The sequence below is a fragment of the Callithrix jacchus genome, chromosome 19 (genome assembly GCF_049354715.1).
Source record: "Callithrix jacchus isolate 240 chromosome 19, calJac240_pri, whole genome shotgun sequence".
NCBI classification, from domain to species: domain Eukaryota; kingdom Metazoa; phylum Chordata; class Mammalia; order Primates; family Cebidae; genus Callithrix; species Callithrix jacchus.
The window spans coordinates 26,483,331-26,497,846 of record NC_133520.1 but is presented as its reverse complement, the minus strand read 5'-3'; the positions used below and the strand labels follow the sequence as shown (position 1 = coordinate 26,497,846).

Below are 14,516 nucleotides of genomic sequence, written 5' to 3'. Positions count from 1 at the left end.
TAGTGAAAATGCTAGGCCAGGCCTAGCATGAAGAGGAGAGGGGTGAAGGTTGTCTTTGAGAATGTTTGTATTAAGGAGCTACCATAGCATCTACTGCTGTCTCCCGGCTATGAAAGGCAGGTCTCCCAGCTATGAGGAGCACTCCTCCCACTGCGGAAATACTGTGACTTTAGGGTAATAATGTGACTTTGGTTTGCAAACTGTAAGCAATGAACTTTCATGTTGCCTCTGTTACAATTAGCTGAGAAATTATTTAGCCTACCTCAGTTTCTCACATTTCTTCATCTATAAAATAAGAAAAATAAAATCGCTCCCACCATATTGCTCTGAGGAAAAATATATATATAAACCTCCCTGACACATAGTGGGCTCTGAATCAATGGTAGCTCCTACGGTTGTGACTGAACAGTGGGTGTTTTCCTGGGTAGTGCTATAGATTCTCACTATTACCTCTACCCCAATAAAACTTTCCATAATTTCCTGTGAAGACCCTAAGCTTTCTGAGATGACAACTAGGCTGGCACAAAGTGTAATTTTTTTTGTCAAAAATATGAAATGTTTAGATTTTCCCACTTGGTGCTTCCCCTCTGCCCTATCTAAGGTGGGATCTGATGTTTCCATGCCAATTTTTTCACGTTGGGCTTTTGAGATGAAATATTAAAATTAAGGGGAAGCCAACAGGGGGACTCCCAATGGCAGGGAGTGGAAGAAAAAGGTATTTAGGAAGGCAAGAGTCAGGGGCCAGCATTGAAAGAATTTTGAAAGTGAAGATGAGGAGCGTCCATGGATGTAAAAGAGATATGTGAGAGGAAAGAGGGATCTTAAAAAATGCTACAGTGTATAATGCATTTCCACATGTAAGAGAAAACTTTATTTTGAAGTTACTGTTCTGTTTTGCCCTGGTGTATGCTTTTAACTACATCGCCACACTGATACCAAACACCATAGTCATTTCTTCAGTGGGGTTTGCAAAGAAGCCAATTCTCATTAAGACCTTTGGAGGGCCTTAAACATGGAAAACTTTCTGGTACCCTCCCCTGTATCTGATTTAAAACTAAAACAATTCTGAATTATAAAAGAAGACTAAAATAGTGCAATAGAATATTGGCTAGTCTTTTAAATAATTACTTTGATGCTTCTAATTAAAATGTCAAATCTATTTCTTCAGAAATAATTTTGGTGTCTCTGGTTTATTGGCACTCTAGTATAGGTTTCAGCTAGCCACAGAGAAATTTCTTGCATGGTAAACTGACTGGTAGGCTGAGAAGATGAAGGATAAATCCAATCTTGTTGAAACGAGGTAGCATGGCTGACGCAAACATGTGAGATGAGAGTCGCTAATGTCAGTGTGTGACAACTAGTCAGAAGTCATTTTAATTTCTAAACCAAAAGAGATAATCAAGACTATTTGTTATTTTGTCTCTCTGGTAGCACAAAGCAATGTTTCTTTATGCCATGCTCCAAGCTTATTTTCCCTAATAAGCCTTTTTGGAAGTATTCACCATGATGTTACATTAAGAAATTTTTGCCGGGTGCGGTGGCTCACACCTGTAATCCCAGCACTTTGGGAGGCCAAGGTGGGTGGATCACAAGGTCAAGAGATCGAGACCATCCTGGTCAACATGGTGAAACCCCGTCTCTACTAAAAATACAAAAAATTAGCTGGGCATGGTGGCTCATGCCTATAGTCCCAGCTACTCAGGAGGCTGAGGCAGGAGAATTGCCTGAATCCAGGTGGCGGAGGTTGCGGCAAGCCGAGATCACACCATTGCACTCCAGCCTGGGTAACGAGTGAAACTCTGTCTAAAATAATAATAATAATAATAATAATAATAAATAAATAAAAGAAATTTTTAAATCATTTCTATGTTTAAATTTTTTTCCATGTTGTATTGCCAAAGTCTAGAAAATTGATAAAATAATTCTTATTAAGGTAATGTTATTACTATGATACAAGCAACATCAGAAATAACTAATATTTGCCTTGTCCTTTACAATTTACAAAGAATTTGATCTTTTCATTTGAACATCATACCAGTCATGGGATGTAACAGGAGAGTCCTATAAAAGAGTTAATGAGCAAACTTTTTTTTACATTTTAACAGAGACTTTCTGAAGATAGAATTTCTTGACACTAAAGATCAAAGCACTGTTATTAGCTTATAATCATGTTTTTTTTTTCTTTTTTCAGGGGGCAAGGAAGAGGCCTCATTGGCACTATAAAGAAAGCACTATAAAAATGTACCAATATTCTTTTTTATAGAATCCTTATCCTTTAAAACCCAGGGTAATCATTACCTTCTTTGTGACGCCTTCCTCACTGAACAAGGAGCATTCTTTATTCTTTTTCTGACTGCCAAAAGTGCTTTATCGAAGCTTTTGTGTTTCGATATCCTCCCTAGATTGTGCATTTCCTCAGGATTATGTTACTCTCTCTTACATGACCAGAATGTAATACAATGATTACGGCATGTGGTAGATGCTCAGTGAATATTTTTCAGGTGATCCATAAAGTAAATGAGCGAATGAATAATAAATGAATTATTGGGACCAATTAGGTAGGTCGAAGGTAGTTCAACGATCAAGATTTGTATATTTAGCAAGGCTGTTATAAACTGGAGGATCAGGCAGGGTTCTTAGAATTGTAACTCAGCACCCCCCTTGTCAACATCAAGTGTAGTTTTAGATCGGCACCCTAAAAGCTGCAGCTTTTGAAGTGCTTCAGAAAAGGAGCAATAGTCTTGAGAGATTTCAGATAGTTGAAAGATGATTAGAATAATGGAAGACCTTACAATTCTGTCCTCATGAACTAAAAAATTCATAAGAAATTGAAGGTATTCTGGTTACACTTTTAGGGCTTGAAAAAATTCTCAAAGGCAGCAGCTTGCAAGCAAGGCTCCTGGCAACATTCTACTGATTTCTTAAGTGTTCAATTCTGGAAAAAAAATGCAAATGTGAAATGCATCTTCTGATCCCGGCTGCTGAAACACAGCAGTTATCATTAGTGCTGATAAGCCGCTTGTCAGCACTCTGACTCCACATTATAGAAAAGCCACAGACTTTCTTCACTTATTAGCACAAGAGCTAGTAAAAGGCTTCAACAGTGATGTTTTAGACAGATCTTCTGTAGCTTCAAACACATAATCAGCAGAGTTCTTTAGGGAAAGCCAGTTGAAGTTCATACTTCACACCTTGGTACATTAATAACATTAATTTCACTCTGCCTTTATAATCAGAGTCCCACCTACAGACACTTATTTGAAGATGTCTGAGGGCCCACACAAGTAGGGAGGTAATAATACTTCTTCTAAAGAAGACTGTTCCATGGAGAAGGTGGGGATTAGAGAGAGTACTAATTATACCTGAAATGTTAATAACTGGATATCTTTTCTGAACTCTTACAAGTATTTACATTTAAAAAGAAAAAATTGTTAAAAAATTTAGAAAAAGAATAAGAGCAATTTCAGTGAAAAACGGGCAATTTTCTTTCTTGTGGTTGATGTTGCTGCCTAGTTCTCTTTGGGATTCTTCTATGTAAGCCTGAAAAACTGAAGGAAACCTTTATTATGCAAAGCAGTCTGGCACAAATGGCATTGCATATCTTATATGATAGGGATTTCTGGGGGAAAAAAAAGAAGAAGAAACAAAAGAAAGGAAGATGAAACATTCAGTGTTTGGGGTTTCCAGTGAAAGTTCATTGCTGTGCTTGCCAATATTATCCCATAGCTGAGTATATGCTACTGCTTTGCTGTGAGAGGGGAAATTAGAAATCCAAATCATTTCATATCATGAGCTCTTAATTTCAAGTTAGGAATAATAGAATATAACTTTCAATAAATTTTAGCATTTCTCTATTCACAAAGGTCACATATTAAATATTATTCACAGAGATTGGGAGGTAGGTAGAAAATATCAAACAAATGTCTTTTAAAATTATTATGAGATATGAGTGAAAAATATAGAAGCAAGCATTATAAGTTTTTAACTCAATATTAAACAATAGATGCTGTCCCATTAACAAAGTAATAAACTCAGCTATTGAGGACTCCAAATCTAGAATATTTGCAATATCCATCTGTAGCTTCTCTCGTGGCCTAAATAAGAAGTGTTGGTACTTGAAAATCAATCCTAAATATTTCAAATTTAGATTTGAGGTTATCCACTCCTACAAGAGGGATTCCTAGAGGGATGTTAGTTGCTTCAACTCTCTGCCCTTTTACTTTTTGCCAGGGCTAAGCTAATTTCTGCCCCAATCATCTGTTTTCCTCTTCTTTATAAGAGAAATCATCATTCTGGAAAGGGTGGAAGAGACATAGTTAAGAGGAAACTGAGTTGCTTTACATGTATTCAAGGTACCAATTCTTAAGCATTATATTTCAAACTACTGAAAATGCATCAGTGGGAGAGAGGACAATGCTGGCTTTGAAGATGCAATAGGAGGTTCACAGGCCAAGCAATCTGGTCAGTGCTTGATGTTATAATGCCAGTAACACTTGTTGTAATCTCAAAGAAAAGAACAGAATAGTCATCCTAAGGCCAGAGCAAGGCAAACAGTCTTCATTTTTTAAAAAACATTTTATTGTTTATAAACAATGGTTGAGAATTTCAAATATATATTGACATAGAATAATAAAATGAAATCCCTTTGTATCTATTACACAACTTCAGTAATTGTCAACTCTTGTTGTGCTCTATACCCCACTGACTACATATATTCATTTTCTTCCAGCCTAGAAAATTTTGAGGCAAATTCTAGATATCATGTTTTATATCTCCAAATTTTAGTATATAACTTTAAAAGAACTCACTTGTTAACATAATAAAAATAAATATTAAAAAAGTGAACATTAATTTTTAATATTATAAAATATTCAGTATTTATGTGAACTATCCATTTTCTCACAAATGCTATAAATGTATTTATAGCTTGAATCAGGATACATATGTGTCAATTAATTTTTAAAATTCCTTTAAGTCCTTAATTTCTTCCTCTAGCTCCCCCCTTTTCCCTCTTTGCTTTCTTGCTCTTTATCCTTGTTGAAGAGAAACAAGTTGTTTTCATGTACTTGAGCAGATTCCTTCGTATTCTATATGTTATGGATATTACTAGGTGGATCTAGAGTTTTGATCAGTTTTGGCTTTTGTGTGTGCATATGTGTGTTTTTCTTTTGCTCTTAAGAGATTGATCAGTTTTGGGTTCAGTTTTTATTTTCCAAGACAGTTTGATGAATGGTTATTGTTCTATCAGAAGGCAAGATATCTGATTTTCTTCTTTTTGTGATGTGAGCACATATTGATGCCCCATGCTTAGATCAAGTAATTCATTAGCAGTACAAAATGCTTAAATTCTATTCCATCTTTTCTTTTTCATTTATTAGCTGCTATACTACTATATAGTGAAACATCCTCTGATCTACTGTTGGAGTACCCAGTGGTACATTAGCATGAGAATGGCAGGATAAATGATTCTATATACTTATTTTAAAATTAATGAGTATAAGTTCCAAACATATTCTGATGATGATCCATTAGGCCTTTTCTGTATTATAATAAACTCATGGAAGTAAACTTTCAAAATATGCTTTAGCACTTTGTAACTATTATTTTCATTGACGATCAAATTAAGAGATTTTAGCCAGTGAGAGCTGCTTCAATTTGGCTCCTAAGGTCTTTTAAAACTACTTGAATATTTTTGAATAGACACATGCTATCTCATATAACAAGATATTTGAGGAATCTTATTTATTTTATTTCCCAGACCTTGGTTTCCTTTTTTCTAAGGATCTCTGGAAATTGTACTTGGAAACTGTAGCCTGGGTTTTAGATATTAGCTGCATACACTGCACCTAGATTGTTCACTATGTTTAGGTAGTAATTACTTCTTTTTCTGTAGACAGAGCTAGGTATATGTTCTTGCTGTTTTTTTTTTGAAGTGCAAATTATTTATTTACATATTTAAATAATTATTTTCCTCAACTGAATACTTATTGTAATACAGAATACAAGTGCCTTTCTCTCCTCAATTTGTGTCTTGTTAAATTTTTTTGTTCTGGTATTTACATACATAGGACCACATATTTATATGAATTTTAATAAGAAGTCTTCAGTTGTGCAATTAAAGAAGACTCAAATTCAGTAACATTGTCATGCCCAATAAAAGTACCAGCAACATATACACCATGGAATACTATGCAGCTGTAAGAAACAATGTGTTCATGTCCCCTGTAGGGACATGGATGAATCTGGAAACCACCACTCCCAGCAAATTGAGACAAGAACAGAAAATCTAACACTGCATGTTCTCACTTGTAGGTGGGTGCTGAACGATGAGAACACTTGGACACAGGGAAGAGAGCATCACACACTGAGGTCTGTTGGTGAGGGAACTAGGGAAGGGACAGTGTGGGGTGGGGAGGGTGGTGAGGGATAACATGGGGAGAAATGCTAGACATAGGTGATGGGGGGATGGAGGCAACAAACCACCCTGCTATGTATGTACCTATGCAGCAATCCTACATGATCTGCACATGTACCTAAGAACCAAAAGTACAATTAAAAAAATAGTATACCACATTACTATGTAGGGATGTTTCTACTACATTTTTAAGTATATTTTTAATTTAAAAAAGTGCCAGCAAATGGATGAATATATTACTGAAATTCATACTACATGTTAAACCACAGTTTCCCACTTAATTATGCATGTTAACATTGGAAGAAAAAATGTGTTATTTACTGTAGAAACTCTTAATAGGCATAATTTAATATAATGTACAAGCATATATTTTATACTCATTTGCATAATTATTTTATTATAAAAATTAAAATCAGGAATAGTAAATGTAGTTTTCACTGGTTCTTTGATTATTTAAGTTATGCTTACTTTCCAAGTTCTATTATTTATAGTTGTTTTCTGTAATATTTTCTGTAAAAAGTTTATTATCACTTACAGAACATGATTGGCATTGCTTGTTTTTTAAGGGAATCTACTCTTCCAAATTCATTTAAATTGTGGACGTCTCTTCACCATGAATTCTTTAGTATTTAATAAGATTTAACAAATATTTCATAAGGCCTTCTCATGTTCATAAAGTGAATATTATGTATAAATTTTCTGATGTACAATAAGATTTGACTTCTGGGAAAACGCTTTCCCACATCTGTTACATTCATAGGGCTTCTCTCCTGTATGAGTTATCTGATGTCTGAGAAGATGAGACTTCTTGATGAAGGCTTTGCCACATTCAGTACATCCACAAAGTTTCTCTCCTGTATGAATTCTTTGATGTGTAACAAGCATGGGTGTGTTGCCATAGGCTTGGCCACATATGATACATTGATAGGGTTTCTCTCCCGTATGAAATCTGGAACGTTTATAAAGGGAAACACTATGCCTGAAGGTTTTCCCACATTCCTTACAATCAAATGAGTTCTCAAGTGTATGAGCTTTTCCATGTTGATTGAATGAGGAGTTCCAAGTGAATGTTTTCCCACATTGACTGCACTCATAAGCCTTCTCTCCAGTGTGAAGTCCCTGGTGGACCACAAGTTGGGCTTTATGCATAAACACCTTCCCACAACAATTGCACACAAAGGGTTTCTCTCCATTATGAATTTTCTGATGAGTTGCAAGGTGTGCCTTCCTGCTATAGGCTTTCCTTGTATGATTTTTTTCATGTTTAATGAAATGAAACTTCTTTTTGAAGGATTTCCTCCATTCTCTGCATTCCTAAGTGTTTTCTCCAGTATAACTTGTATTATAATTAAGTAAGTCTAAATTAGGTGGCAAACACTTCTCATATTAATTATATGATTTTTTTCTCATTAGATTAAGATTTGTGCTCATATTATAATGGTGGATTCTCTCCATAGTCAAAATTTTATTGAACATGAGCAAAACTGACTTCAAAAATTTGTCTTTGCTTTCCTGATGCTTCTCTGGTTCATCAACAAGTGAGCAGTCAGATTCTGGAGAGCTCTGGTGTGGGTTCACTCCCTCCATCATCCATGGCTCTTGTTCTTGCTCTGCCTTGAGGATCACTTTTGTTTTGGTAACTGAACATCCCCCTGAGAAGAGGTTTCTATAGTTCTCCAACATCACATCCCAATACAGGGTTCTGTCAGCACAATCAAGCAGCTGCCACTCCTCTGGTGTGAAACCCACAGCCACACTGTGGCAGGAATATCACTGATTCCTGCCACTCTTTCACTGCCTCACTCACAGCTCTGGCTCTAAGCCTGGGATCAGTCACAGCATCATCTAGAAACTGGGGGGTGGGGGGGTGGGGGTAGCCCCTGCCAGCACTTCTCATGGCACCAATTTTAAAGATAAAATATATCACATTGCATGTTCATACTTTCTAATTAATTCAGATTTTTACACACATATCTTCTTTCTCTTATACTAACAATTTCAGTTTCTGAAGACATAACAGTCTTTTTGTTAATGTCTTTCTAGTCATTTTTGTCCTCTGAAGCTCATTTTCTAGAAGGTTCTTTAGAAAATATTTAAGGATATTCCACATGAACTTGCATGTTGTTAAAATTTGTCAATAACTGAATATTAAATCTTCAGCTCACACTTTTTTCTTTTACTGTCTTAAAAATATTACTGTCACCTTCTGTCATTGCTGACCTTCAATAGCAATGTCATTGAGAAGTTTAATTATAATTTCACTTTCTTGCTTTGATGACCAAATAATTTTTTCTTTAAAGTCTACTGCTTTATTACATTATTTTGGTATATTATTTTTTTCTATTGCTGCTATAACAAAATACCACCAGTTTAATGGCTTAAAAATACCACATATTTATATCTTACAATTTTCTTGGTCAGATGCCCAAAATGAATCTCACTGGGATAAATCAGTAATGATACATTCCTTGACGGAACCCTGAGGCAGAATTTGTTTGCTTGTCCTGTCCAGCTTCTAGAGGCTGTCCAGATTCCTTGGCTTATTGACCTCTTACTGCATCTTCAAAGCAGCATTGTCATATCTCTCACTGATGCATTTTCAGTAGGGAAAGCTTCTATTCCCACAAGGGTCCATGTGATTAGATCAGGTTTACCCAGATATTATAGGGGAAAGTCCTCATCTCAAGGTCCTTAACCTTATTCACAATAAGAGACTCCCTTTGCCATGCAAAGTAACATGTTTACAATCCTGGGGAAGAAGGTGCAGACAGCTTTAGATAGGGTTGATCTGCCTGCCACACTTGGTGTTGTTTGTCCTGGGTTTATTTTTCAGAAACATGGTAGATACTTTCAGTTTGAAGTTTGAAATCCTTACTTCATGTGTGGACCTTTTTTTTGAATGAAAGATTTATTTATTTATTATTTGAGACAAATCTCACTCTGTCATCCAGGCTGGAGTACAGTGATTGTTGCTCACTGCAGCTTGGTCCTCTCCAGGCTTAGGTGATCCTCCCACACCAATCTCCCAAACAGCTGGGACTACAGGCTCACACCACAACACCCAGCTAATTTTTTTGGCTAGCAGTGGGTTGGGGGAGCATATTTTGTGTGTGTGTGTGTGTGTGTGTATAAAACATTTTCTTTATCCAGTCCCCCATTTATGGACACTTAGGTTGATTCCATATCATTACTATTGTAAATAGTGCTGCAATAAACATATGAATGCTAGTATCTTATTGATATAATACTTTCTTTCCCTTGAGTAGATACCCAGTGCCAGGGATTCTGGATCATATGGTAGTTCTATTAGTATGTCTTTGAGAAATCTCCATTTGGTTTTCCATAGAGGTTGTACTGATTTGCATTCCTACCATTAGTGGATAAGCATTCTTTTTTCTCCACATCCTCACTAGCATCTGTTATTTTTAGCTTTTTTAACGAGCCATTCTCATTGGTATAAAATAATATCTCATTGTGGTTTTAATTTGCACTTCTCTGATGATCAGTAATAATGAGTTGTCTTTTCATATGCTTATTGGCCATTTGTCTTCTTTTATAAAATGTCTATTCATGTCCTTAGCCCACTTTTTAGTGGATTATTTCAGGATTTTGTTGAATTATTTGAGTTTTTTGTAAATTCTGGATATTAGTCACCTGCTGAAGGTATAGCACAAATATTTGGAAGTATTTTCTCCAGTTCCTTAAGTTGTCTGTTCAGTCTGTTAATTATTTCTTTTGCCAAACAGAAGATTTTTAGGTAAGTCCCATTTCTCTATTTTTGTTTTTGTTGCCTGTGCTTTTGAGTTCTCAGTGATATATATATTTTTTTCCTAAACCAAGGTCTAGAATAATTTTTCCTAGGTTTTCTTCTAGTATTTTTATAGTTTTAGTTCTTATATTCAAGTCTAACCCATCTGGAGTTGATTTTTTTATATAGTAATATATAGGGTGCATATTTATTCTTTTGCATATGGCAATCCAATTTTTCTAGCACCATGTATTAAAAAGGGTGTCTTTTCCCCATTCCTTGTTATTATCAACTTTATCAAAGATCAGTTGACTGTAAGTATGTGATTTTATTTCTGGGATCTCTTTGTGTCTATTTCTATTCCAGTACTATGCTATTTTGGTTACTATAGTCTTATAGTATAGTTTGAAGTCAGGCAATGTGACACCTCCAACTTTGTTCTTTTTGCTTAGGATTGCTTTGACTGTTTGGGCTCTTTTTTGGTTTCATATAAAATAACATTGGTATTTTGATAGAGATTGCATTGAACCTGTGGGTTGCATTGGCCCTTGGTCATTTTAACTATATTAATTCTTCTGATCCAAGAATTGGATACTCTAATGTTGGGTGCATATATATTGGGATTGTTATATTATCTTGCTGAATTGATTTCTTTATAATTATATAATTATCTTTTTAAATCTTTTTTTATTGTTTTTGACATAAAGCTTATTTTATCTGATATGAAGATAGCTACTCCTGCTCTCTTTTGTTTTTCCTTTGCATGGAATATCTTTCCACCCTTTTACTTTCAGTCTATAGATGTCTTATATATAAGATGAGTTTCTTATAAGCAGCATATAGTTGGATCATGTTTTTTTTTATCCATTTTGCCAATCTATATCTTTTAAATGGATTATTTAATCCATTTACATTTAAAGTTGATATGTGAGGCTCTTTTCCTGTCATATTGTTAATTGTTTTCAAGCTGTTTTATAAATTCTATCTTTTTCACATTTTGTCTTTGTGGTTTGATAAAATTATGCCATGATGTAATTTGAATCATCAATTTTTTTAATATTTTCATGATAGTAAATATTGACCCCTTGTTCCCATGTTTAAGATACATATGAGCATTTCCTATAGAGCTGTTCTGATAATGGCAAGTTCTCTCAGCATTTGCTTGTGAGGGGATGACTATTTCTTCTTCATTTATAAAGTTTATTCTGGTAGGATATAACATTCTTAGTTGACGGTGGTTTTTGTTTTTCAGCACTTCAAACATGCCATTCCATTCTCTTCTCGCCTATAAGGTTTCTGTTGAAAAGTATGCTGTTATTTGGATGGGGTTTCCTTTATAGGTGACCAGATGCTTTACTCTTGCTAGTTTTAAAATTCTTTCGTTCACTTTGATTTTAGATATTCTGAACATAATATGCTATGGTAAGGTTCTTTCTGCAATGTATTTTCTGGTGATCACTGGGCCTCTTGTATCTGGATATCTAACACTTTTGCTAGACTTGGAAAGTTTTTACTGATTATTTCCTGAAATAGGTTTTGAGGAACCTATTTGACTTATTTTCTTTCTTAGGAATACTAATAATTTATAAGTGCAACCTCTTTATGTACTCTCAAACATCCTGAAGTCTTTTTCATTTTGTTTTTAAGATGGAGTCTCACACTGTTGCTTGGGCTGGAATCCCATGGTGCAATCCTCCCTACAACCTCCACCTCTCAGGTTTAAGCAATTCTCCTGCCTCAGCCTCCATAGTAGCTGGGATTTCAGGTGCCCACCATCATGCCTAGCTAATTTTTTTGTATTTTTAATAGAGATGGGGTTTCACTATGTTGGCCAGGCTGGTCTCAAACTGCTGAACTCCATCCACCTCAGTCTCCAAAAGTGCTGAGATTGCAGGTGTGAGCCACCACACCTGGCCTTATTCTTTATTCTTCTTCTTCTTGAATGAAAATACCTATCTTACAGTTTAAGAATAGTTTTTCTGCTTGTCCTATTCTAGTATTAAAACTTTTGAATGTATTTTTTATTAATTTGAATGAATTTTTTAGCTCCAGAATTGTTTAATTTTTAAAATGTATTTAATTAACTTTTATTTTATTTTATTTTTGAGATAAGGTCTGGTTCTGTTGCCCAGGCTAGAGTGCACTGGCACAATCTCAGCTCATTGTAACCTTTACCTCCTAGACAGATACCATCCTCCCAGTTCAGCCTCCCCAGTAGCTGTGACTACAGGCACATGCCACCACACCCAAATAAGTTTTGTATTTTTTTTTTTTTTTTAAACAGGGTTTTGCCATGTTACTTAGGCTGGTCTCAAATTTCCTAATTTGGTACCAGCTCAAGTGATCTACCTGCCTTGGCCTCCCAAAGTCTTGGAATTATTGGCATGAGTTATAGTCCCCAGACATTTATTTATTTATTTATTTATTTCAAGATATCTATCTTCTTGGTAAATTTCTTATTCATTTACTAAATTGATTTTCTGATTTCTTTGTATTGGTTTTCAGATTTCTATTGCATTTAAATGAGATTTTATTAAATTAATATCTTAAATTCTTTTTCTAGTATTTTGAGGAATTCTTTTTGATTGGGATCTATTGTTAGACAATTGTGATTCTTTTGTGATGTTTTATTCCTTGTTCACATATCCTGTGTCCTTCCATTGATATCTGTGTCTCTGTGAAGTAGATGCTTGTTCCAGGTTTTTGAAATTGCCTCTGTAGTGAAGAATTTTTTTCCTGAAGATATATAACTGTTGTTGATTGAGTAGAACACTGGCTTTGATTTTGGGTACCTGTGGCAGTGTGAGTTTTGAATGTCTTCTTTGGCAGTACACAGGGTCAGTGGTGTTTGTGATTTCTTTGGTGGCTTAGGTTATGGTTATTAATTGAGGCTGTGCTGAAGTTTTTTGGGGGATTTGGACACCAACTGAGCCATTCTTTGGGCCATGATGGTAGCAGCTGAATGTGCCTGTTTTTGGTAGCCAGAATAAATTATGCTGGCACCAGTGTTAGTGAGTCCTGAACGGCCATTTCTTGGGCCTTCGGGTGTTTTGTTTAGAAGCTAATATTGAGAGAATTGAGCCAGGTACATAGGAAGGTTCTCAGGTCCCTTGGTAGCTGGTATCATTTGAGTAATGGCAGTAGTGGTAGTAAAGCAACCCACTGGGACCCAAGTTGTTTGTGTTGGCATTGATGATAGCTGTGATGGGTTGGGCAGCCTAGTCCTCAGTTTCACAGCTGTCCATATCATGGGGTGAGTATTCTTCTAAATGTGCTTAGGAGAGCTTGGTTTTCCCTGTTCTTCCCCAGGCTGGGTGGTAGCTGCAGTTGTGTTGTCTCAAACTCAGTCAAAAAGGATGCACACCCCAATATTAAACTTTCAAAATGGTACCTTGGGCCTGGGACCAGAGACAGTGGGGTCCCAACCCAGGTGAGCAACATGGGCAAGAGGCTATGGAGAGTGTAGTCTGCTTAAATGTCAGTCTCATAGCAGCAGAGAGCAGGGTGATGTGTATTATGCTAGGCACCTATGTACACATAAAAGGGCCTGGTTTTTCTGTTCATCCTCAGCTGGGTAGCAGCTGTAGCCATGTGAGCTCAAACTTCACCTGAGTCTGCAACACAGCCTAGTGTTAAACTCTCAAAATGGTGTCCTGAGACTGTGACAGGGACGGCAGTCTTTGTCAGGCAGTGTCGGCAAGAAGCTGTGATGAATGTGGCCCACTCACTTCTTGGTCACACAGCAGCACGTTGTTGGGCAGTGGATGTAGTCCTAGAAATGTACAGGAGAGCAAGGTTTCCCTGTCCCTTTTGGCCAGGTGGCAGCTGCAGCTGTATTAGCCTGAACTCAGCCTAAAGGCAGAGTGAAGCCCAGCATTAAACTTTCACAATGTTGTCTTAAGCCAGGGACCAGAGAGAAGGGGGTCTTTCCAAGCAAGCAATGTGGGCAAAATGCTGTGAGGAGTGTGGTCTGCTCATTCTCAGTCTCAACAGCAGCCTGCAGTAGGGAATTAGGGGTGTGTGGGAGCAACTGGTCTCTCCTCTTCCTCCTTGGAGCAGTGCAGTAGCCTCAGCTGTCTATAGATCCCTAGTATCTACGCTCTCAAAATAGCATTCAGCTAAACATACTCTAGGCTTGGGTGCCTGTGGGATTCTGTGTGAATTCACTTTCCGGAGCAAAGTCTCTGTGCAGTGGCCTCTGTCGGAGAGAAATTTTTTCCCACAGATGCAAGTTTATTTCTAGACAGCTTCCTATGTCAGGCCCAAGGCTTGCATGGGTCAAGGGGTTCTTCTGAAGCCAAGGTTGTAAACACCCATTTCAGAGCTTAGAGCCCTGGGGGTTTCTCTCTTACA

The 14,516-nt window shown here is 36.5% G+C and overlaps 1 pseudogene; it reads right to left on the bottom strand.

Moving 5' to 3' along the window:
- Positions 1-7,099: 7,099 nt before the first annotated feature.
- Positions 7,100-14,516, bottom strand: part of LOC144580328 (uncharacterized) — a 131,677-nt pseudogene continuing 124,260 nt past the window's right edge.